Source organism: Chiloscyllium plagiosum, unplaced genomic scaffold, assembly GCF_037043375.1.
Source record: "Chiloscyllium plagiosum isolate Xiang-an unplaced genomic scaffold, Cpla_swu_hap1 HiC_scaffold_42, whole genome shotgun sequence".
Taxonomy (NCBI): Eukaryota; Metazoa; Chordata; class Chondrichthyes; order Orectolobiformes; family Hemiscylliidae; genus Chiloscyllium; species Chiloscyllium plagiosum.
The window spans coordinates 21,540,838-21,564,960 of NW_028270180.1; the positions used below are offsets into that span (position 1 = coordinate 21,540,838).

The window sequence follows — 24,123 nt, forward strand, 5'->3', positions numbered from 1 at the left end:
GGAAACCGGAGCACCCGGAGGAAACCCACGCAGACACGGGGAGAATGTGCAAACTCCACACAGAGAGTTCATCTGAGGCGGGAATTGAACCTGGGTCTCTGGCACTGTGAGGCAGCAGTGCTAACCACTGTGCCACCTTGCCGCCCACATCGTCTCTCCTCTATATTGGAGAGACAAAACACCGACTGCGTGATCGCTTTGCTGAGTGCCTTCGGTCTGTACGCAATCAGGTCCCGAACCTTCCCGTGGCTTGCCTCTTCAACACACAATCCTGCTCCCATGCCCACGTGTCTGTCCTTGGCCTGCTGCAATGTTCCAATGAAGTTCAACGCAAACTGGAGGAACAGCATCTCATCTTCCGCCTAGGCACGTTACAGCCTGCCGGTCTCAACATTGAATTCAACAACTTCAGATGATTATCCCATCTCGACCTCTGTTTTCATTCTGCTCTGTAATTTTATTACATTTATTTTATTTTTTTTACATTTTTTTCCACTGTTGTGTACCTCTTATTTCTTGATTGTCTCTCTCTCTCTCTCCCCACTCTCTCATCACCTTTTTCCTCTCCTCTTCCCCCTTTGCTACCCTTCTCCCCTGTTTTCCATTTTGCCTCTGCTTCCCCCATCCCCCATATATTTTGTCACATAGCACTGACTTCAGCCTTGGTCATTCACAGCTCCTAACCTCCATATAATCTCTCTATGCACTGTCATTATCACCTTCTCTCAGCCTAGTATAAATACCTCCCTTTTTCTCCGGTTTGACAAAGGGTCAGTTAGACTCAAAACATCAGCTCTTTTCTCTCCTTACAGATGCTGCCAGACCTGCTGAGATTTTCCAGCATTTTCTCTTGTGGTTTCAGATTCCAGCATCCGCAGTAATTTGCTTTTATAGCACGTCAATTAGCCAACCATCTATCATTGGAAAAATATGGGTGCAAGTATTCAGAAAGTAATAGCACGACATTTGGAGAATCATTATCTAGTCAAAGCAGACTCAGTGTGACGTGGTGAAAGTGGGTACTGCAGATGCTGGAGATCAGAGTTGACAGCGCTGGAAAAGCACAGCAGCTCAGGCAGCATCTGAGGAACGGGAAAATCGACGTTTCGGGAATGAGGCTGATGAAGGGCTTTTGCCCGAAACGTCGATTCTCTTGCTCCTCGGATGCTGCCTGACCGGCTGTGCTTTTCCAGCACTTCTCTGTCGAGGCAATGTAGAACTCCATTGTAAAGGGGATTGGCCAGGGGTATTTGTAAACTCATCACCAAATCACTGAAATAATCAACAAAACAAACAATTCACAAGCAATACCCAACAATAACAAAACCGAAGTAAAAGGGAAGGGGGTTAAATCAAAATGGAATGAGGAGAAATGTCTTTGCCCAGAGACTGAGGAGCCTGTGGAATTCTGTGCCACAGAAAGCTTTGAAGCCAAAGCACTAGATGGTTTCAAGAAGAAGTTAGATATAGTTCTTACGGTAGAAGGGGTCAAAGGGTATGGTGGTGAAAATGGGAAAAGGAGACGGAGTTGGATGATAAACCATGATCATATGGAATGGTGGAGCAGGCCCGATGGGCTGAATGGCCTGGTCTTGTTCCTGTTTTCCTTGTTCCTAAATGATGTTGGAGGGGAAGGTATTGCACTCCAGTCAGAGGGGATTAAATTACTCTTATTACATGCCCCAACTCTCAAGCAGTTAGAGTTTTAAAGACCCAAATCAGGCTGTCAGTGAGGCTCCGGTGAACGGAGTACGAGCTGTGCCAAGAAATCTGGAAGTATCAGGAAAGAAGTTGAGTGAGATCTTTCTCGACAGCATGATCTGTAAATAAGTAGTATTTTCCAACTGAGTTCCAGACTCTGAGATGAGATTCTCACTAGCCAGCAGCACGGGCCTTATTAATAGGGATTAACATTCATTATCACCCTCATTATTACTTCACCTTAATGCGCAGCTCCCTGTCCTATCAGCCACTGGGATTCCCGATGTGGAAATCTGAGTGGGTACCTAGTGACTCCAGCTTGCTCCTTGCTCCTTTGGATCTCCATCTTGGACACTGGGCAGCAACATCTCAGGGTGCCCTCCACAGGCAGTGTACCACATGCACAGACGCTGACACTGGACACATACCAGCCTCACCAGCGTTAGGCATATTAAAACCATGGCCAGTTGGAGTTATCCAGCTCTGTAATTGTTAAATACCATTGACAAAGAGCCAGGAACTAATTGTGCAGGTATGGATTGTGTGTGTAAATGTTTCAGGGAGAGGGCTGTTGTGATGCAGCAGCAGTGTCCCTGGACCAGGAGGCCTGGGCACAAGTCCTACTTGCTCTAAAGCTGTGTAATAGCATCTCTGAACCAGCTGATTGGAAAATATAACTAAAGATATCAGCAGGACTACATTCACTGCTACACTGGAGAGTCAGGTTATAAATCAAATCTCAGACAGTCTGCTGACCAAGAAGTGTGTTAAACTGAGAGAATTATAGAGTCATAGAGGGGCTACTGCATAGAACAGGCCCTTCGTCCCATTGCATCTGGACTGGTCGAAAATAACCACATAATAATTCTAATCCCATTTTCCAGCAATTAGCCCATAGCCTGGAAGCCTTGGCATCACAAATTCATAACTAAATACTCCCTAAATGTTATGAGGGTTCCTGTCTGTATCACTTTTATGAACAGTGAGTTCCAGATTACCACTGTTCTCTGAGTAAAAACGTTTGCCTCACATCCCCTCTCAACCTCCAGCCCTTACCTTCTGTCTAAACCCCCAGGTCATTGGTCCTTCCACCAAAGGCAAAACCCTATTTTTCCAAGCCGACAGTATAATTGTTTGCACCCAACGGGAACCAGAAGATGTGACAGTGATTACACTCCACTCTGCTTTGAGGGCGAGTGTACAAACCCCACACAGTCACTCGAGGGTGGAATCAAACCCAGGTCCTGGGCGCTGTGAGACAGCACTGAGCCACCATGTTGTCCCACTCGAAGAGAGAAATAATTGCAGGGCTGCAGAGAATGAGGAGATGGTGGGACTTACAGAGCTGCTCTCACAGAGAGTTGGCAGAGATAGGCTGGACTGAATGGCCTTGTTTTTGCTGTAGCCAATATGTGATGGGACATTTGGCTCCTGGTTCCATATCAGACACTGCCTGAGCCAAGAGGTGACTCCAGCTAATGCCCAGTCAGTTTCAACATTTTCAGCAGCCTGCTTTATTTCCTTTATCGCATTATAAATTTGACTTTAAAAACAAAGCATATCAAATTGCACATTTTTATCTCAATTGCTGTATGTTCACTGTGGCGGGATAGTGGCACAGTGGTTAGCACTGCTGTCTCACAGCGCCAGAGACCCGGGTTCAATTCCCGCCTCAGGCAACTGCCTGTGTGGAGTTTGCACATTCTCCCCGTGTCTGTGTGGGTTTCCTCCCTCAGTCCAAAAATGTGCAGGTGAGGTGATGTGGCCATGCTAAATTTCCTGTAGTGTTAGGTGTAGGGGAATGGGTCTGGGTGGGTTGCTCTTCGGAGGGTCGGTGTGAACCTGTTGGGCCGAAGGGCCTGTTTCCACACTGTAAGTAATCTTAAAAAAAATTCTGCGCGTTGCACTTTCCCAGAACTGATGTTTACACAAGGATTTAATGTTGCTTCGGATAATGTGTGTATTTCCATTACATCAAAGGCTATTTCTCACAGCTCCTTCACTAGTAATGAACACCAGTTGATTAAATATTGATTTTCTCATAGCTTGAGCTTTTATCTGAATCTCTCTGTAGCTTGTTGCTTGGAATGGCAGCTTTTACAGGTGGAAAACCCAGAGTAATGCAATCTTAATTATTTACAAAAACTGTGTGTGTGGACTAACTACAAAGTCCTAATCGTCTCTGTGTAACATACACCTGTGGTTTCCTTTCTGTATATTTTGACTTGAAAGAGTTGTTTTCTGCTTTATTCCAAAGATAGACACCAGACACAACTAAAAACGATCGAATCATAGAACTGCTACGGTGAAGATGAAAGCATAGGTGAGAGACAGAAACGCAGTTTGATCCTATTCTAAGCAAAGTCCTACAATTGCTGGAGCAGATACTGCTCGAAGCACTCAGCACGTCAGACAGCCTATTACTGGGGGGAGGAACAGAGTTAACACTGCAACTGGGAAAAGATGAAAATGCCATGGCTCTTGAGCAACAGCAAGGCAGCGAGTGTGGGAAGGGAAATAAAAGGGGAGGTTTACGAAAGGTTGAACAGCAGGAACATTTAAATGATGCAAAGATTACATAGCTGGTCGGCTCATGCTTGCAGACTAAAGGGAAGTATCCCACAAAGCCATCTACATTTGGTTTCCTCAATGAGTCAGAAGCCAGGGTTAGAGCCTTCCGAAGCCATGGACAGTACGAGCTGTGCCGAGAAATCTGGAAGTATCAGGAAAGAAGTTGAGTGAGATCTTTCTTGACAGCATGATCTGTAAATAAGTAGCATTTTCCAACTGAGTCTCAGACTCTGAGATGAGATTCCCACTAGCCAGCAGCACGGGCCTTATTAATAGGGATTAACATTCATTATCACCCTCATTATTACTTCACCTCAATGCGCAGCTCCCTGTCCTATCAGCCACTGGGATTCCCGATGTGGAAATCTGAGCGGGTACCTAGTGACTCCAGCTTGCCCCTTGCTCCTTTGGATCTCCATCTTGGACACTGGGCAGCAACATCTCAGGGTGCCCTCCACAGGCAGTGTACCACATGCACAGACGCTGACACCGGACACATACCAGCCTCACCGGAAGGCAGCCAGAGCACAGTGGACATTCCCCCTCTAATGTGGTGTGTTGGTCACCCAATTGGCGCACTGTCTTCACAAAGTCGGGGCCTATGCTTGGACCGGGCTGTAGTGGAGCAGATGATTGGGCTGCCGAAGATGCAGCATAATTGCAGCAGGCAATGAGGCGACGTGTTGGATGTTGAGGAACTGGGGAAGTGGGAACAATGTTCTGAGGAGGACGATGAGGACACAGGGGAGGAGGAAGTTGTCCTTGTGCATTTCAGAGCTCATTGTGCTGGGCGCTAAAAGCCAGACAGGACCTGATTGGTACCTAGTTCCAGTCAATGAGATCAGGGTGAAGTAGGCCATCATGGAATTGCGCGTGCGCACACACTGTCTCTCACTCACACGCAAGCGCGCACACACTGTCACTCAATCACACACACACTGTCTCTCACTCACACACGTGCGCGCACATACTGTCTCTCACTCACACACGTGCGCGCACATACTGTCTCTCACTCACACACGTGCGCGCACATACTGTCTCTCACTCACACACGTGCGCGCACATACTGTCTCTCACTCACACACGCGCACGCACACACTGTCTCTCACTCACACACGCGCACGCACACACTGTCTCTCACTCACACACGCGCACGCACACACTGTCTCTCACACACATGCGCGCGCACATACTGTCTCTCTCTCACACACGCGCACGCACACACTGTCTCTCACTCACACACGCGCACGCACATACTGTCTCTCACTCACACACGCGCACGCACATACTGTCTCTCACTCACACACGCGCACGCACATACTGTCTCTCACTCACACACGCGCACGCACATACTGTCTCTCACTCACACACGCGCACGCACATACTGTCTCTCACACACATGCGCGCGCACACACTGTCTCTCACTCACACACGTGCGCGCACATACTGTCTCTCACACACATGCGCGCGCACACACATACTGTCTCTCACACACATGCGCGCGCACACAGTCTCTCACTCACACACACGCGCACACAGTCTCACTCACATGCAAGCGCGCACACAGTGTCACTCACTCACACACATGCACATGCACACACTGTCTCTCACTCACACACATGCGCGCACACACACTGTCTCTCACTCACACGTGCACACACACTGTCTCTCACTCACATGCGCGCACACACACTGTCTCTCACTCACACACATGCACGCACACACACTGTCTCTCACTCACATGCACGCACACACTGTCTCTCACTCACATGCACGCACACACTGTCTCTCACTCACATGCACGCACACACTGTCTCTCACTCACATGCACGCACACACTGTCTCTCACTCACATGCACGCACACACTGTCTCTCACTCACACACAGACGTGCACACACATTATCCCTCACTCTCACACACATGCACACACTGTCTCTCACACGCGCGTGCACACACTGTCTCTCACACACACACACACGCACGCACACACTGTCTCACACACACACTGTCCCTCCCACACGCACACACACTGTCTCTCACGCACACACTCTCTCTCACGCACACACTCTCTCTCACGCACACACAGACACACACACAATAATATAAAACAAAGAACTATGGATGCTGGAGGTCTGAGACAAAAATAGAAATTGCTGGAGAAATTCAGCAGGTCTGGCAGCAACTGAGGAGAGAGAAACAGAGTCCGGTGACTCTTCATCTGAACTGATAACCATTAGAGAGAAGTGGTATTTATGTTGAAGGTTGGGGGAGAGTGCAGAGTGGACAGGTGGAAATGGAGACCAGCGAGAGAGAAAGACATGTGAAATGGCCTGGCAGATAAGGGCTTATTAATAATAGGCCAGGTCAGAAGAGAAGCTGAATAAGTAACAGAGCACTGAGTGTAGGAAGGAATGGGTAGGCTCTGCTGAAAACAATCAATGTCATGACAGGACCATGGTGTGGGACTTTAAAAACACGGAAAGACAAAATTAGACTCTAAAGTTATGGAACACAACTGTTTTTCCAGCTTTCTGACAAGGGAGGGGAAGGAGAATATGTGAAACAAAAATAGAAATTACTGGAAAAACACAGCTGGTCTGGCAGCATCTTTGGAAAGGGAGCAGAGTTAACGATTCGGATCCAGTGATCTTTCTTCAGAATATGTGTCTCCTTGTGGAATCCACTGGAGGAAATAGAGATGTTGGAGTTTCCGCCCTGCAATTACCTTCGCTTGGTCAATTTCTGATTCCTCTTCCTTTCCCTTCCTCAACATCTCTATTTCCATTTCTGGGGATAGGCTGGCCACTAATGTCCAGTACAAACCCACTGACTCCCACAGCTGTCCTCACACCCTGCCTCCTGTAAAAGACTCTGTTCCATTCTCCCCGTTCCTCTGTCTCCACCCACATCTGCTCTGACGGCGCCAAATTTGACAAGGGGGCTTCCAACATGTCTGCCACCTTCCTCAGCTGAGGATTTCCCAGCACTGTGCTTGTCAGGACTCTCAGCCACGTCCAACCCATCTCTCACACTTCAGCCCTCAACCCCTCTCTTCCGCCCCCCCCCCCCCCCCGACACAACAGTGATAGGGACTCCTTGCCTTCACCACCATCCCACCAGCATCCACATCCAGAGGATCACTAGCCCATCTCCAGTGGGACATCACCACCAGACACATATTCCCCTACCCTCCCTTGTCAACCTTCCACAGCGATTGTTCCCTCCAGGAAACCTGGTCCACTCCTCCTCCTCTCCCTACACACCCACGGCACCTTCCCCTGCAACCGCTGAAGATATAACACCTACCAATTTACTTTCCGCAAACTTACTAATCATACCTTGTATATTCGCATCCAGATGACTTATGGAAATAACAAACAACAAAGGTCCCAGCACTGATCTTTGTGGCACACTGCTTGTCACATGTCTCCAGTCCAAGAAACAACCTTCAACCATCACCCTCTGCTTCCTACCATCGAGTCAATTTTGAATCCAATTAGCTAGCCCTCCCCAGATCATATGCGACCTCAACCTCCTAACTTGCCCTGGCATATGGGACCTTGTCAAAGGCCTAACTAAAGTCCATCAAGATTACATCACTGCCCTACCCTCATTTCGCCCCTTGGTTACCTCTTCAAAAAACTCTAAACCATTTCCTGCGCAGAAATCCATGCTGACTATCCCTAATCAGACCTTGACTATCCAACTGTTGGTTGATCCTGTCCCTCAGTTTCCTCTCCAACAACTTGCCTCCCACTGACATCAGGCTCACTGGCCTGTCATTCCCTGGCTTGTCTTTGCTACCTTTCTTAAACAATGGGACAACATTTGACACCCTCCAGTCTTCCAGAACTTCACCAGTGGCGAAAGATGAAGCAAAAGTCTCTGCGAGGGCCTCTGCAATTTCTTCTGCAACTTATTCACCATCCCTTCTGACCTGGTTTCCTGTCAATAATCCTTTCCTATCTTCCCCCTTTGTCTGTGGACTCTGTTTCCACCTATCTGCTCACCACACCCCCAACCCACACGCCCTACCTACCCCAACCCTGCCTTCAGCATAAATACCAGGTTTTCCCTTGCTGCTGTCCATACTGAAGTAGAGTTGCATCATTTCTTAAATGTTAACTCTGCTTTTTCCCCAGTGATGCTGCCAGACCTGTTGAGTTTCGGCAGCAATCTCCGAGTTGGTCTCAGTCACATACACCCTCGCACACTCAGCAACACAATCTCACCCTAAAGTGCACTCTGGGCAGGCACAGAGGGTCAACAGGACACAGATGTCTTCAACTCTCTGTGTCTCCGAAGGAAGTGTTTATTGATGACTGCGATTAAAGAGGCCAAACTTCTTCAGAATGAATGCTCTGCTGCTTCTGCAGCAAACGCTGCGAAGCGTAGAAAGGAAACACGAGCCCGCAATTTGGTCAAAAATAGAAGTAAGAAATGCAGCAGCCACTTGATGCACACTGCAAGCTCCTAAACATGACTGCTTTCTGTGAGGGATAAAATCTGTTTAGGAGAGCAGCAGGGAAAAACACAATGTGAAAGGCAGAGCAATCTAGGGGCTCAGGTACATAACTCTTTGAGGTTCGCATCACATATAGACGGCGTAATTAAAAAGACATTAAACACACGTTACCTTCATTGCTCAGTCCTTTGAGTATGTGAATTGAAGAGACATGTTGAGGTTGTACAGGACATTGGTGAGGTCTCTTCTCAGATACTGTGTCCAGTTTTTGTCTCCCTGTTGTAAGAAAGATGTCATTAGATGACCAGAAGAGAGGGTTCGGTCGAGATTTACCAGTATGTTGCCCGGAATATTTGAGTTATAAAGAAAGGCAGATAGGCTGGGATTTTTTTCACTGCAGTGGAGGAGATCGAAAGGTGACCTCAGAGAGGTTTATAAAATCATGAGTGGTGTCGACTAGGATGGGGGATTTCAAGACTAGGGGGACACATTTTTAAGGTGAAAGGAGCAAGACTTTAAAAAGACATGGGGGGGGCAAATCGTTTACACAGAGGGTGAATAGCATGTGGAATGACAATGTTCAAAAGACATTTGGATAGGTACTTGGATAGGAAAGGTTTGGAGGGATATGGGCCAAGTGCAGGCAGGTGGGACTAGTTTAGTTTGGCAACATGGTCAGCATGGACTGGTTGGACTGAAAGGTCTGTTTCCGTGCTGTATGACTCTATAACTCCACAGAGGGTGGTATCCCATCACCAAGTCCCTTTTACTTACACATGAACAGTCATTGACTTTAGTGCTGCCTCACTCAGTCAGTTAACAGTATCTCTGATGCTCTGCTTTTTAGCCATCAGCCCGGCATCCCTGATTGGACCAGATTAACAGCCCCAATCAGGGAACTCATGCTCAATGATATCCAGCTGACTGACCTGATTACAATCACTACACCTCTCAATCTCTCACGAGGAGGAGAAAGGGCCTCAGGTTAATAATTTATCCAAAAGACAGCACTTCCAATGGTATAGCACTGGGAATGTCAGCCTGGGTTTCTCAGTTCTGAATCCAGAACCTTCTGGAAATGAGTTTATCTCAATCAGAGCAATAGATTTTGACTTGACCATCAGAGAATTTGTAAGTGGTCAATGGAACTAAAGCTAGAGACAGATGTAAAGAGAGGGGTTGTTTATGTTGTTATGAACTGTTCTATTACTTTGTAGACCCTTTGGTGAGTCCACCCCTGGAGTATTGTGACAAGTTTTGATCACTGTATCTAAGGAAAGATGTATTTGCTGTAGAGAGGGAGTGGAGGACCACCAGGCTGATGCTGTGATGGTATATTGCTTTGTGAGGTGAGACTGAGGCAGCTGGCTCTGTCTTCCCTGGAATTTCAAGGACTGAGAGGTGCTCTCATTGGAACCAATCAACTTAGAGGATATGACTGGGTGGAGGTAGATAGGGTTTTCCCCTTTGCTGGGGTGGGGGAGATGGTGAGGGGGGACTTTACAATACTAGGAGGTTTAATCTCAGGGTAAAGGCCAGCCATTCTGGTCCGAGATAAGGAGGGATTTCTTCATTCAGAGGGAGGTGAATCTTTGCTATTCTCTACCCGAGAGGGCTATCCAAGCTCAGTCATTGGGTTGGCTCAAGTCAGAAATCAATCGGTTTCTGGAGATCTAAGGGATGTGGAGATAGTGCAGGAAGGTGATGTTGAGGAGACAGTCAAATATGGTCTAATCGAGCAGGTTTGAAGAGCTAAATGGCCTACTCCATCTCCCATGTTACTGTTGTGTTGCAGAGACGAATAAACAGAACAGTTATTTTTATCAAGACTGACAGCGTGTTCCTGTCTCTGAGTCATCTCACCACATCTTCCCAAACTCATCTCATGAACTCCCTATCCGACCCCATCAGTGCCTACCTTACCCAATGTTTGCTGTACCCGGGATGTCCCGGAACAGGCCATTATCTCTGGCACCCAAAATCCAGCTGTGTAGCCAGACAAGCACTCTCAGTCTGGAGCTACCCTGCACAATTCCGGACATTTGTCCCGACATGGGGAAAGAAGGACTAACTGGTCCAGCGGTCTGAGGCAGGGTTTTCCAGTCGATGGGTAGGGTAGGTGTGTCCCTGAATACAAACTGTCCTGGTCAAACTGCAATGATGTTTGCCTGTACACTTCGTTTTCTAATGTATTTTCAATCTAAAGGAGCGTCGTACCAGACCCAAAGCATTAACTGTGTTTCTCTCTCCACAGATGTTGAGTTTCTCCAGCAGATTCTCTCTGTTTTTATTCCCCAGCCTGAATGACTAGTGCCGTGGAAACAGCACTATGCCATTATCTCTGCTGCTGATTATTGCCCAATTGTACTTTATTGACTGTGAAGTACATCAGGATGGCGAGTGTTGATGAAAGGCGCTAGATGAACGCACCTCTTGCCTTTAAGCCACCCTTGTGGGAGATCCTGCCAGCCAATTGTGGATGGAAGTAGCAATCATACAGTGGGGCACTAGTTGGGGAACTGGGGGCAGAACTACCTGAGTTTGTGACTCTGGTCCCCACAAAGTGGGATGGGTCTTCATGTTCCCTGAAGGTTTCATTCTTGGAAGGCGGGGCATCACTGGCGAGGCTGGCATTTAATTGCCCATCTCTAATTGCCCCTTGAGAAGCCAACGATGCGTTGCCATTGGTAACCAGTGCAGGGAGGAGGGAGAGGTGTGGGGTAGGGATGGTGTCGTCACACCTGCACTCCTTTCCACTCTTGGATTGACACCAGGGCAGACCTTGCTTGACCAAATCAGAGGGTGACCCACATTGCTGTGGGTCTGTTGTTCGGATAGACAGACTACCCTTGTGGATACTCAAGGTATTCTTTGTATATGTTCCAAGGCACTAATGTGAGATGTAAGCTGGCCCGTTGGGAGAGGTCAGGTCCCCTTTGGAATTATTAAAATTAGACATGAATGTGGGGATGAATAAGCTGACTAACTGGCAAATCTGTGAGAACTCCACAAACCTGTCAAAAGGAACAATCAAAAAGATCAGTCAACTCCTGCCCTTTCTACATTGCTGTGGGCCTAGAGTCAAGTGTGGGCCAGACCAGGTAAGGATGATAGATTTCCTTCACTTGTCTTGACCCAGAGGGGTCCTTACCTGGTAACTTCAATATCAGTATTAAGAAAGTTTAACATTTTGGTGCCCAAAGTACAATTTTATTTAGTTTTCATTTCACCAGCTGTTGTGTTTAGACTAGATTCCCTACAGAGAGGTAACAGGCCCTTCGGCCCAACAAGTCCACACCGACCCTCCAAAGAGTAACCCACCCAAACCTATTTCCCTCGAACTAATTCCTGAATACTACAGGCAATTTAGCCTAGTCGTGGGCGGCACGGTGGTTAGCACCGTTGCCTCACAGCGCCAGAGACCCGGCGCTGGTTTCCTCCCACAGTCCAAAGATGTGCAGGTCAGGTGAATTGGCCGTGCTAAATTGCCCGTAGTGTTAGGTAAGGGGTAAATGTAGGGGTATGGGTGGGTTGCGCTTCGGCGGGTCGGTGTGGACTTGTTGGGCCGAAGGGCCTGTTTCCACACTGTAATGTAATGTAATCTAATCTAATCTAATCTAGTCAATCCACCCTAACCTGCACACCTTTGGGAGGAAACCAGAGCACCCGGAGGAAACTCACGCAGACACGGGGAGAATGTGCAAACTCCACACAGACAGTTGCCCGAGGCTGGAATTGAACCCGGGTCCCTGGTTTGAGGGCGTAGCCTCTCACCGACAGACCACTCATCGAGTCCTCTCGATAACCCCCTGACTCTGAGCAGCAAGCTGCAAAAGGCCAGCAAACCACAGTTTATGCTGCAGGAAAATATTGCAAAGCGTCAAGTGAATCAATGTATTAGAAACCGTGCCCACATCCTGAGATAAATTCACAAACATCCCACATGCAGGGTTGGGGGGCGCGGTATGTGGCAGCGTTTCAAAGCAGAGGCCAATAGAACATTCCGGCACCTTCCCGCCCGCACCGAGAAAGCTCGCTGAGTCAACTGACAATAAACAGTAGGTGCAGGAGTAGGCCATTCTGCCCTTCGAGCCTGCACCACCATTCAATATGATCATGGCTGATCATCCTTAATCAGTATTCTGTTCCTGCCTTATCTCCATAACCCTTGATTCCACTATCTTTGAGAGCTCTATCCAACTCTTTCTTAAATGAATCCAGAGACTGGGCCTCCACTGCCCTCTGGGGCAGAGCATTCCACACAGCCACCACTTTCTGGGTGAAGAAGTTTCTCCTCATCTCTGTCCTAAATGGCCTACCCCTTATTTTTAAGCTGTGTCCTCTGGTTCGGCACTCACCCATCAGCGGAAACATGTTTCTTGCTGCCAGAGTGTCCAATCCTTTAATAATCTTATACGTCTCAATCAGATCCCCTCTCAGTCTTCTAAACTCAAGGGTATACAAGCCCAGTCACTCCAATCTTTCAACATAAGATAGTCCCGCCATTTCAGGAATTGACCATGTGAACCTATGCTGCACTCCCTCAATAGCCAGAATGTCTTTCCTCAAATTTGGAGACCAGAACTGCACACAGTATTCCAGGTGTGGTCTCACCAGGGCCCTGAACAGCTGCAGAAGAACCTCTTTGCTTCTATACTCAATCCCTCTTGTTATGAAGGCCAGCATGCTATTAGCTTTCTTCACTACCTGCTGTACCTGCATGCTTGCCTTCATTGACTGGTGTACAAGAACACCCAGATCTCTTTGTACTGCACCTTTACTTAATTTGACTCCATTTAGGTAGTAATCTGCCTTCCTGTTCTTGCCACCAAAGTGGATAACCATACATTTATCCACATTAAACTGCATCTGCCATGCATCTGTCCACTCACCTAACCTGTCCAGGTCACCCTGTAATCTCCTAACATCCTCCTCACATTTTACCCTGCCACCCAGCTTTGTATCATCAGCAAATTTGCTAATGTTACTATTAATACCATCTTCTATATCATTAATATATATTATAAAAAGCTGAGGTCCCAGTACTGATCCCTGCGGTACCCCACTGGTCACTGCCTGCCATTCGAAAAGGGAGCCGTTTATCACTCCTCTTTGTTTCCTGTCAGCCAACCAACTTTCAATTCAAGTTAGTGCTTTGCCCCCAATACCATGCGCCCTAACTTTGCTCACTAACCTCCTAGGTGGGACTTTATCAAAGGCTTTCTGAAAGTCCAGGTACACAACATCCACTGGATCTCCCTTGTCCATCTTCAGAGTTACATCCTCAAAAAATTCCAGAAGATTAGTCAAGCATGATTTCCCCTTCATAAATCCATGCTGACTCTGACCTATCCTGTTACTGCTATCCAGATGTGTCGTAATTTCATCCTTTATAATAGACTCCAGCATCTTTCCCACCACAGAGGTCAGACTAACTGGTCTATAATTTCCTGCTTTCTCTCTCCCACCTTTCTTAAAAAGTGGTACAACATTAGCAACCCTCCAATCCGCAGGAACTGATCCCGAACCTATCGAACTCTGGATAATAATCACCAACACATCCACGATTTCTCGAGCCACCTCCTTCAGTACCCTGGGATGTAGACCATCAGGCCCCGGGGACTTATCAACCTTCAGACCTAACAGTCTCTCCAACACCAATTCCTGGTAAATATAAATTCCCTTCAGTTCAGGTCCTTCAGCCACTGTTACCTCAGGGAGATTGCTTGTGTCTTCCCCAGTGAACACAGATCTGAAGTACCAATTCAATTCTTCTGCCATTTCTTTGTTCCCCGTAATATATTCCCCTGTTTCTGTCTTCAAGGGCCCAATTTTAGTCTTAACCATTTTTTGCCTTTCACATACCTAAAAAAGCTTTTACTATCCTCCTTTATATTTTTGGCCAGTTTACCTTCGTACCTCATTTTTTCTCTGCATATTTCCTTCTTAGTAATCCTCTGTTGTTCTTTAAAAGCTTCCCAGTCGTTCATTTTCCCACTCATCTTTGCTATGTTATACTTTTTCTCTTTTAACTTTATATGTTTCTTAACTTTCCTCGTCAGCCACGGCCACCCCTGCCTCCTCCTAGGATTTTCCTTCCTTTTTGGAATGAACTTATCCTGCATCTTCTGCATTATACACAGAAATATCTGCCATTGTTCCTCCACTGTCATCCCTGCTAAAGTATTGCACCATTGAACTTTGGCCAGCTCCTCCCTCAAAGCTCCATAGTTCCCTTTAATCAACAGAAGTACTGTCACTACCGACTGTACCCTCTCCCTTTCAAATTGCAGATTGAAGCTTATTGTATTATGGTCACTACCTCCTAATGGCTCCTTCACTTCGAGGTCCCTGATCAATTCTGGTTCGTTACACAATACCAGATCCAGAATTGCCTTCTCCCTGGTCGGCTCCAGCACCAGCTGCTCTAAGAATCCATTTCGGAGGAACTGCACAAAGTCTCTTTCTTGAGGTCCAATAACCATCCTGATTTCCCAGTCTACCTGCATATTGAAATCCCTCATAACAACTGTAGTAACATCTTTGCGACAGGCTAATTTCAGCTCCTTATTCAACTTACACCCTACATCCATACTACTGTTTGGGGGCCTGTAGATAACTCCCAAGAGGGTCTTTCTACCCTTAGAATTTCTCAGCTCTATCCATGCTGACTCTACATCCCCTGACTCTAGGTCCCCCCGCACAAGGGACTGAATATCCTTCCTTACCAACAAGGCCACCCCACCCCCTCTGCCCGTCAGTCTGTCCTTACGATAGCACGTGTATCCTTGAATATTCATTTCCCAGGCACTGTCCACTTGAAGCCACGTCTCAGTTATCCCCACAATATCGTATCTGCCAATTTCCAAAAGAGCCACAAGCTCATCCAACTTATGTCTAATGCTTCGTGCATTCATGTATAGTATTTTTAATTTGTTACTGCCCTCACCCTTCCTATCAACCCCTATTTCACTCAACCTTACAGCATGATCCCTTTTTGAGTCAAGGTCTAATCCATTCGGTACAAACAGACTGCTGACCTTCTCAGGAGAAAGTGAGGACTGCAGATGCTGGAGATCAGAGCTGAAAATGTGTTGCTGGAAAGTCCTGAAGAAGGGCTTATGCCCGAAATGTCGATTCTCCTGTTCCTTGGATGCTGCCTGACCTGCTGCGCTTTTCCAGCAACACATTTTCAGCGCTGTTGACCTTCTCAGCCAATCACAGGCCTTGACATTGAAGCCCTGCTTCGGCAGGATGGGGGAGTTGGGGGTGGGGGGGGGGGAGGGGGAGCGGTATCCTGATCCTCGGGGGTACATGGACAGGCAGTAATTCTTGGTCTTTTGGGACTCATCGAGTGAGGTTGGGTCTGTGTCAGAGGAGGCAAGGGGCTTGTGTCTTTGATCATCCCTATCCCCTCCCCCTCCAGATTGGGGTAAATGGAAAAGCCCAAGCATTTGGGAAACCAAGCAGTTTTCATGCCGACGAAGAAAGAGGATAATTGGGCCGGGAACAAGTGGATAATTGGAGGCCTCTTTTTGACCGCTCAAAGGCCTTCATTACTGGTGAGATGAGCAGATCCTCAGTGGACCCTCCCCCAGCACCTCATTGCTGAGGTGACAAGAAATGGGGAGCAAGTATCTCTCCAGGGTCAACCTGCCCCATTATCTTCCAATTGTCTGCAGCTTCAACACCCCACCCTGTTCCCTCGCCAACATCTCTGTCTCGGGCTTGCTGCAGTGCTCCAGGGAAGCTCAGAGCAAGCTGGATAAATCTCATTTCCCACTTGGGGTCCCTCCCGCTTCAGGATTCAATATCGACTTCAATAATATTTGGGCCTGAACACCTTCTCACATGTCCTTTACCTACCCCACACCCCAGGCTCTGGGCTGCTTCGAGCACAGCCAACCCATTCTCACCCCCTCATGGTCCCCATTTATCAGTTTCTCTCCTTCCCTGTCTTAATACCAACCCACCCTTTGTATGCCAAACTGTCATTCTCCCTATCTGGGCTCTGTCTCCACCCATCCCCTCACTCCTTTCCCTCCCGAGCTCCACAGTCTTCAGCATAATAACAACCTTTTCTGAACTACAAGCAGTTCTGAAGAATGGTGACTGGGCCCGAAACATTAACTCTGCTTTTCTCTCCACAGGTGCTGCCGGACCTGCTGAGTTTCTGCAGTAATTTCCGTTTCTGTTTCAGATTTTCAGAATCTGCAGTTCTTTGTTATATCGTATTCACCCCAATTACCTGCCACATCCCTGGCCACCTCCAGGGAGGGGGAGATTGTGCCCTACGCAGTTAGACACTCCAACAACAATCACTTGCCAGAAGAACTCTGCCACAGAGGGTTACCCACGGAGGCTAGGCCGACACTGCCAGTGCTACACTGAGGGGGTGCTGCACTGTCAGAGGGGCCACATTTCAGAGAAGACATGGATCACAGGAGTTCTTCCCAATATTGTGGCCAATACATATCCCTTCACCAACATCAGTGTAACAGATTATCTGGCATTTACCTCATTTATGTCTGTTCGCGGAAGCTTATGTGCGTGAATTGATGGCCATATTTCATATGTTATAATGCTCAGGGTGAGAAAGGTGCTACACAAATGCAGGTTCTTATTTTAGAACAGAAAATTACCAACAAACCCACCCAGACGCAAAGGCTCGTGCAAACCAGCCCCTATATAAGAATCAGAGGGTCTGGCTGATACTCTGGGTCCATGGGTTCAAATCCCACCAGCGAAATCTGTACAGAGTCATGGAAACACACAGAAACACACCCTTTGATCCAATCAGTTCATGCTGACCATAATCCCAAACTAAACCAGCCACACCTGCCTGCTTCTGGAATATGAAACTAGTGGTGGTGACAATTGTTGTGTTTCACTGAAGGAAGTTGAAGGCAGTATTGTAAAACAATTTATCTCGCCAACTGAAGGTGAATGTTTACCCTACATCTGGAATTGTGAGGCAGCAATTCTGTATAATGATTGAACAGGCAGTTTATTGATTGTAACAGTTTAACAAGGTAATTCATTGAGTTACTCTGCCTCGCCTTCAGGATATGACCTCTTGTGAGTGTTGTAGTAAGTGTGGCCAGCCCTTCTGGTGTGATCCACTCTTGGACCTTGACCTCTCGATGGGAAATGATTCTTTATTCTCTCATCCATCAGATTCAGAGCCAGAATGTATTACTCATCTGTCATGAACCGTGAGATAGTGGGGTGTGCACCAAGTGCTTGGCTGAACCATTGATAAATGAATAAAGAAATATTGCTTTGGGAGAAAGTGAGGACTGCAGATGTTGGAGAGTCAGAGTTGAAAAGTGTAATGCCAGTCAGGCAGCATCCGAGGAGCAGGAGAATCAACGTTTCGGGCATAAGCCCTTCATCAGGAATGGGAGGTGGCCCAAGGGGGCTGAGAGAAAATGGAAGGGAGGTGGGCCTGGGGGAAGGTACTTTGGGTCTGGGGTTAGGCCAGACTGAATAATGGATAGTAAATTTATCTTCTCCAAAGGGCATTACTGATGAGATGAGTTTATGTAACAATCTGGCACTGCCATGGCCCTCATTACTGATATCAACTTTTGGTCTCGATTTATTTGAGTGAATGAGTTGAATTTGAGCAGCTCGGATGGGTTTATCAGTGATATCTATTATTATCAACGATACCAACCTGTAAACCCTGAATTCTATAGTGTCACTCGCGCCAAGAGAATCTTGGGACATTTTCCTACAACAAGGGTTGTGGGTTATGACGTCCATTAGGGTCATGGGTCAAGCAGTCAGGGCCACAGGATCCAAAGCAGCAATGGTGGCTGTAAGGCAGAGGCTGGGACTGTCCTGGTTTTAGCTCCCCTGGTCACATGTGTGTGACTCTTCCTGCCTTGGTTCAAAGCAACATCTCTGGTCCATATGCACCGACCAACCCCACAGTCCAGTGGCCAACCATTTCAACCACCCTCCCTTTCCCCTGATGACACGTCCATGCTAGGCCTCCTCCACTGCCAAATCAAGGCCACACGCAAACTGGAGGAGGAACACTTCATCTCCCGCTTCAAGAACCTACAACCACACGGCCTCAACATTGATTTCACCAGTTTCCAAATCTTCCCTCCCCCCAGCCCATCCCAGATCCAACCCTCCAGCTCAGGGCCGACTCCTTGACCTGACCTACCTGTCCACCTTCCTTCCCATCTATCTGCTCCAGCCTTCCCACCGACCTATCACAATCACCTCCCACCTGCATCCACCAATTGCCAATCCACCTACCTGTCCCCCAGCCCCACCCACCCTCCACTTATTTATTTCCCAGTCCCCTTCTCCCTCCCCAGTCCTGCCCAAAATGTCGAATCCCCTGCTCCTCAGATGCTGCCTGACCTGCTGTGCTTTTTCCAGCTCAACACTTTATCAACTCGAAAGTATGTGCCATCAAGGATTGAGTGCCGAGGGCTGGTCACAGTCTCCAACACAGCCTCCAAAACAGCAGGCAGCTGAAATTATACATCTGGCAAACTTTGCTCTTGTGAAAACCATTTATTAGGGTTTGTAGAGGCAGTGGTGTCCTGGTGAGATCATGAGGCTAGCGTCTAAGAGCATGGATTCAAATCCTTCCATGGCAGGTGATGAAATTTCAAACCAATTTTTTACATGGCCAACCTGACCTCCCAGTCACCACGCCTTTCAGTTCCCCCTCCCAGTCCCTCTCCGTCATGTCCATCCTCGGCCTCCTCCATTGCCATGGTGAATCAGACCACAAACTGGAGGAACAATACCTTAACTTCTGCCTGGGCAGCCCACAGCCCGGAGAACTCAACATTGAGTTCTCCAATTTCAAATAACTTTCCCACCCATCCCCCAACTCCCTCTCCAGCCCCTCCCCCTCCCTTCCACCTACTGACCCTTCCTTCCAGCTACCATACAGATTCATCTCTCCCTTCGACCAATCAGGTCGTACCCACCACTTGTGTTCACCCATCACTACCTTACCATTCTGCCCCATCAACCCACCCATAACCCTTCCTCCCAACCTTTATCTGCAGCTCCTCCGAGCCCCACCCCCCAATCCTGAAGAAGGGTTATACCTGAAACGTTGACTTCTCCACCTCCTGATGCTGCCTGGCTTGCTGTGTTCTTCCAGCCTCCTGCTTGTTATCCCTACACATGACTCCAGCCCACAGCAATGTGGCTGGTCTTCAACTCCCTCTGGCCAATAGGAATGGGCAATAAATGCTGACCTCATCAGCGATACCCACATCCGGTGAACATATAAGAAAAACGCTGCCCTGTGAACTCTCTCACCTGCCCCAATCTGGTACCATTCTGCTATCACAGCATTAAAATGGGATCACAGTGCGAAAGCATTTGGTAACCACTGCCCATGGTCAAGGCATGTTAGACTTCCTGAATGTCTGGTTAATACCACATGGCAGACAAGTTACCCACAGTGAGGCAACTAACAGGAATTCATCCACCACCTGGAAAGGAAGACTCATTGTGTTTGGGGAGTAACGTAGACGCCAGCTGCAGGAATGATAGGCATGTGGTTTGGTTTGGTGTGTTCTAACAAGTTTAATTCCAAACTCAATTCCACTCCATTCAATATAGCCAACTCCCTCCCATGCAACACTTAGAGGTTGGCATTGATCTTTCGAACTGGTGGTCCTTTGTACATGAGCTGGAGGGACCGAGATCCTCCCCACACTCTGCAATGAAAGTAGAGGTCAGAGGTCATGACTGTGGAAGGTCAATGGTTGAGGCCCCAGGGTTAGCTGCAGCCCTTGATCTTTTCCTTTTTTAGGGCCACACCAAGAAGTGAACTTCTCCTCTGGGCACCTCCACAAGTAATTCAAGTCTTATCACTCCTGGATCCACATTGCATCCTTCACCCTGTCCAGAGCACTTCCGTTCAGTTCCATCCTAAATAAACATTGGGCATCTATTGGCATCAAAAGGCTCTGATATCAAACAGAATTAATCATTTGAAACAGGCAGCTCTTTGGACACCTGCCGTTAGATTAGATTATTTTTTTTTTAGATTAGATTACATTACAGTGTAGAAACAGGCCCTTCGGCCCAACAAGTCCACACCGACCCGCCGAAGCGAAACCCACCCATACCCCTACATTTACCCCTTACCTAACACTACGGGCAATTTAGCATGGCCAATTCACCTGACCTGTACATCTTTGGACTGTGGGAAGAAACCGGAGCACCCGGAGGAAACCCACGCAGACACGGGGAGAACGTGCAAACTCCACACAGTCAGTCGCCTGAGGCGGGAATTGAACCTGGGTCTCAGGCGCTGTGAGGCAGCAGTGCTAACCACTGTGCCACCGTGGGTGATGGCTGGGGAACCCTACTAACCCACAAAAGTCCATTCAAGGTTTGCCCCCAGCATCTGATGCACAGGAGTCTGACGAAGGCCCTTGCAGAACACTGGTAGTGTCCCTCCCTATGAGCCAGGAGGCTTCTTCTCAATCTCTACCCACTATTGAGGCATGTAATAAGATTGCTGAACAAGTTGGTACGAAAAGGAGGCTGATCCCAGATTTAACTCAATTAGCCAGGTGGGAGAGCCGGCATGAAAAAGTCATTGAAGCCAAGGACACATCAGACATGATCTTGTTGAACAGTGGAAAGCTTGAATCAGTGAACTCTTTCCTAGTTCTTACGTCCTAATGTTTACAATCATCTTCTCTCCTTCTATCTTCCTACCTGCTTTCATTTAATATTCCAGTTTTAATTACATTTGGTTATTAATCTGAGTCCTGCATTATCTATTGTCTGCACTTGATCCAGGATCATTGCGGCTGAGGTCTCGATACATATTGTAGTGATATGCGATGGAGAAGGCAGTGATGTTGTGGTAATGTCACTGCTACTCATCAATAATCCAAGGCTAAAGATCTGGGGACATTGGTCTGAATTCCACTATGTCAGATGGTGAAAGTTGAATTTAATTTCTTAAAAAACTTTAATTAAAAGCTGATCTAATGTAACCTTTGTTCATTCTTGTAAAATCTCAGGCCATCAGGGAAGGCAATCTACATCCTTACCGAGGGGAAAATGAGTGCTGCAGATGCTGGAGATTAGAGTCGAGAGTGTGGTGCTGGAAAAGCACAGCCGGTCAGGCAGCATCCGAGGAGCAGGAAAAATGAAGGGCTTTTGCCTGAAATGTCGATTTTCCTGCTCGGATGCTGCCTGACCTGCTGTGCTTTTCCAGCACCACACTCTTGACTATCATCCTTAACTGGGTAAAAACAATGACTGCAGATGCTGGAAACCAGATTCTGGATCAGTGGTGCTGGAAGAGCACAGCAACTCAGGCAGCATCCGAGGACAGGCAAAATCCGAGGACAGGCAAAATCGGATTTTGCCTGTCCTCGGATGCTGCCTGAATTGCTGTGCTCTCCTATCATCCTTAACTGGCCTATATCCAATTTCAGACCCATGTCTGACTCTTTAGTGGCGTCTGGGTCAACAGGTATGGGGGACAACCACCGGTCTCCCCAGCAACACCCACATTCCGTAAACAATCTTTAAAAATTGTAGCCGGCACTGCTGGTCATTCTTGTGTGCTGTATATTGTTCTGATGACTGAGCTTTCTCCTGGGAGTGACCGTAAAAGGGCCACAGTTAACCTGGAGGCCTCAACTGTTGACCCGCCACAGTCATGACCTCTGACCTCCACTTTCATTGCAGAATGTGGTCAGCATTTCGGTCCATCCAGCTCCCCTCCCTCATGTACAAAGGGCCACCAGTTCGAAAGATCAATATCAACCTCTAAGTGTTGCATGGGAGGGAGTTGGCTATATTGAATGGAGTGGGATTTCTGGACCTTACTGTTGCAATGCACTTCAAGTTCGTTCCTCACATTTATAACTTTAGTTTGTAATAAATAATTCATCTAAATTTACTTCCGGTTTATAAGCTTTCATCAAAAATTTATCCTCCACTAATCTTCTATCGTTTATCAACATGAGTTCCTTGCTGAAGAAACTCATCAGTTTTAAAATCATCTTTCTTATTTTCATATCATTCGATTTCCTCATTCTCTCTTTTCTCTGTGTTCTCCTCCCATTCTGGTCTCTCGTTTATGCCAGATTTTACTCACTGCACCATGACGTCAACTTCCTGTGACTTGGAATTGGATGTACAGGTCATATGTACATCCCTCTGTTTTGAAGTACGCAAGATGTGTCGGGCCAGTATGTTCGATTTGCCAGTTTTACTGGTCTTTGTTCCTCTGGGCGGTGAGATGACGACAGTCCAGTGCTGAGTTTAGACCTTCAGATGGGGATGAGGTGACCACCTAAAACAGCCAGGTGCCCCTAAAACAGACAGACGCACATTAGGGGCTTATGATCTCAATGAGGTGCCCAGTGGCTCTTTGACCTGAGCTCAAGATACCTCATGTTACCTCACCGCTTCGAGTACACTCTCCTGAGAAGTCCAAAGGCTGTAAAATCTGAAACAGGAGGTCACACCTGGAAGCTGACGGTGGCCTGTCTCTCTTCAGGGGTAACCCAGACCAATCTGGATGAAGCAGAAAGCCAGGCAGCTTTACAGAATGGAATGAGCAAATGGCCACAGCATCACTTGGGTCTGTGTTGCATCTCTGCAGCACCCATTCACTGTATCCCAGTTGCAGTGGGAGAGGATGACCCACATTTGTTAACCTTCTGACGTGAGCAAGATGTCTCTCTTGATATTAAATGATGTGGCAATTTGTTGACCTAACTGGGCTCGGCAACCAATCTTGCACAAACAGAGTCAGTGTCAGAGCATCAAAACTGTGACGAAACTGTCTGAACATGCTACATATCTAGAAACGCATCCTGTGACTAATCTGCCATCTGTTCCTCACTGCAAAATATTCTCAGACAAACCCTGTCGCAGGCTTTTCTCTGCACAGCGACATTTTCTGTTCCTTTCTGCGGGGATGGATGTGTTGTTGAGTTTTCCTCATTGACATCTTGGATAACCCATGGAGATAATCATAGACCTGATGGCACAAATGGCCTCATTCTGTGCTCTATATCAATGTTGTGTTGTGCCTCATGATCAGTATGTCAGTATACCCCTGAAGGGTATCATCTCTGTATGATGTATAATGTGTGACGTGAGGGTATAAACATCTCCAGCTCCATTATCCTGGGCTGACCTCTCCCTATCCCTTTGTCTGTCCAACTGCTTTTCTCTCTCTCTCTGGGCTCCACCCCCATCTATCATTTACACCCCCGCCACCCCTTCTTTAACATCAATAATAATCTTTTCCCAGATACAATCAGTTCTGATGAAGAGACACTGGACTCGAAACATGAACTTTGACTTCTTTCCACAGATGCTGCCAGACCTGCTGAGTTTTCCCCACAATTTC

At 47.5% G+C, this 24,123-nt stretch overlaps 1 long non-coding RNA gene across 1 annotated transcript; it reads right to left on the reverse strand.

Annotated features, from left to right (window-relative positions):
- Window positions 1-3,630: 3,630 nt before the first annotated feature.
- On the reverse strand, window positions 3,631-23,070 carry LOC148137564 (uncharacterized). Its single transcript, XR_015754103.1, has 3 exons — window positions 22,858-23,070; window positions 8,910-9,014; window positions 3,631-4,414 (listed from the first exon to the last, which is right to left on the reverse strand). It is a non-coding gene; the product is annotated as an uncharacterized LOC148137564 (long non-coding RNA).
- Window positions 23,071-24,123: the final 1,053 nt, after the last annotated feature.